At 41.1% G+C, this 2,513-nt stretch overlaps 1 protein-coding gene across 1 annotated transcript in view; it reads left to right on the top strand.

Moving 5' to 3' along the window:
• Positions 1-2,513, top strand: part of amot (angiomotin) — a 125,969-nt gene that overhangs the window by 30,391 nt on the left and 93,065 nt on the right. The gene's annotated exons all lie outside the window — the stretch shown is intronic.

The following is a 2,513-nucleotide window of genomic DNA, read 5'->3' as shown; positions in this document are numbered from 1 at the left end:
GTGCTCTCGCTGCTGAAGCCTGGGTTCGAGTCAGGGTTGCGTCAGGAAGGGCATCCGGTGTAAAACACGTGCCAAATGTCAACAGTGTGAAAATTTGCTGTGGCGACTCCTAAACAGGAAAAGCCGAGAGTGACTTTCAATAATTTTAAAATAATACTAGTAAGATAGTGAGGGAGAGTAGAAAGGTGTGATGGTAAATGCCAAATTTATCTTTTATAACTCACCACAAACTGGGTCGAGGCAGAAGGCCACCCAACAAGAACCCAGGTCTGTTGGAGGTTTCTTCCTTTAACCCTCCCGCTGTCCTTCGGACAGAATAAAAATATAAAATAAAATTAAATAAATAAATAAATATAACACGATTTTTGCGGTTTTCCTTATAATTGATTAAGGTCTAGACCTGATAATGTAAAGTTCCCTGAGAGCTCCCTGTGTTGTGAATTGGAGCTATACAAATAAATTCAATTGAATTTCAGAGCTTCAATGAAAAAACACTATGAGGCTGGGTAGAATATGGAGAGAAATTGAAAAAGAGAAGAAAGTGGCCAAGAGACAGAACAGGAAAAAATCTGCGGGGATGAGGAACTAAAAGAAGAAGAAAGGTGCAGGATATAGATTAGGATAAAACACAGTGAGAAAGAGGGACAGAAGCAGGGAGAGATGAAGAGACATTTTTTAGTTATCTCTTTTATATCTGGGTCATATAACATTATATGCACAAACCCCAGATATCACAATCCTATACTACCCTACCAAAACCTCTTGCCACCCTAGGAAAAATTTTATAGATTTGCCACTGAGCTGTTGATTCACCTGTGCTGATTGCTGGGCAGTGCCACTCTGCACTGTATCGAGGGGAGCAATTATTCAGCAATAGTAAGGTAAACAGCTGTATTATAATGTTAGCCTAGCTGGCCATGCTAGCTGGCTTATTAGAAAAGTTGGCTCTCAGTCTTTGACAGTGTTGTTTTAAACAAAAAAAACCTGGAGAGGAGGAGAAATTCACAGTCTGTCATCATGGTTGTCATTTATTTGTATGTGTGTGAGAAAGAAACATGCGCTACACACAGCACTACACTGAAAGAAGATTTAACCTATTTTAAATCGTCGTGTGGCTGTCAATGTTGATAGTGTGGCAGTCCGCCTCGAATAAATCAGTGTATGGGAAACACTGCTTTGGTTGTCATCAGTTACCTTGGTTTTTCATGAGGATCTTTGATAGAAGTTGAAAATACATAAAAATGTATTTTTATCACTATTGTGATAACACAATGGGAAGACAATTATGGAATTACAGAAATAAGAAACTATACTGTTAAAAATGATGAATCTAGCCACAGGGGTTGCAAACCAAAGACTTCTGTGCCGGTCCCAAGCCCGGATAAATAGAGAGGGTTGCGTCAGGAATGGCATCCGGCATAAAAACATGCCAAATTTAAACATGCGAATCATCGGTGTGAATTCCATACCCGATCGGTTGAGGCCCGGGTTAACAGCGACCACCACCAGTGCTGCTGACCTACAGAGTGCTGGCGGAAATTGGACTACTGTTGGTCAAAGAAGGAGAGGAGGTAGAAGGATTCGTAGACAGAGAGAAGAGGAGAGGCAGGAGTATATGGCTGAGAATAGGGACTCTTAACATTGGCACAATGACAGGGAAAGGTAGAGAGCTGGCGGACATGATGGAGAGAAGGAAGGTAGATATACTGTGTGTGCAGGAGACCAGGTGGAAGGGTAGCAAAGCGTGTAGTATTGGAGGGGGATACAAACTGTTTTATTATGGTGTGGACAGGAAGAGAAATGGGGTAGGAGTGATCCTGAAGGAGGAGCTGGTGAGGAATGTTTTAGAGGTGAAAAGATTGTCAGACAGGGTGATCAGTCTGAAGTTGGAAATTGAAGGGGTAATGTTGAATGTAGTCAGTGGTTATGCTCCACAAGTCGGGTGAGGGTTTGAAGAGAAGGAAAGATTCTGGAGCAGCAGTTCTCTGTTGCTCCAGAATATGGCACCAAATCACAACAAAGTTCAGCTCAGGACAGTTGGCAAAGTAAGGTCTTTATTATCAGTTTCAGTTTGTATGAATGTCTGCAGGGATGTTTCAGCAGATGTTGTGTAGACTTTTAAAAGTTTATTCTCAGAGTACTTTACAAGCAAGAGGCACACAAGTTAGCACCTATTTCCAGGGCAGGGAGGAACATAGAGTTACATACAGTGCCTTGCAAAAGTATTGGCCCCCTTGAACTTTGCGACCTTTTGCCACATTTCAGGCTTCAAACATAAAGATATAAAACTGTAATTTTTTGTGAAGAATCAACAACAAGTGGGACACAATCATGAAGTGGAACGAAATTTATTGGATATGTCAAACTTTTTTAACAAATAAAAAACTGAAAAATTGGGCGTGCAAAATTATTCAGCCCCCTTAAGTTAATACTTTGTAGCGCCACCTTTTGCTGCGATTACAGCTGTAAGTCACTTGGGGTATGTCTCTATCAGTTTTGCACATCGAGAGACT

Source organism: Monopterus albus, unplaced genomic scaffold, assembly GCF_001952655.1.
Source record: "Monopterus albus unplaced genomic scaffold, M_albus_1.0 scaffold267.1, whole genome shotgun sequence".
Taxonomy (NCBI): domain Eukaryota; kingdom Metazoa; phylum Chordata; class Actinopteri; order Synbranchiformes; family Synbranchidae; genus Monopterus; species Monopterus albus.
This window is presented reverse-complemented; position numbering and strand designations above follow the sequence as displayed.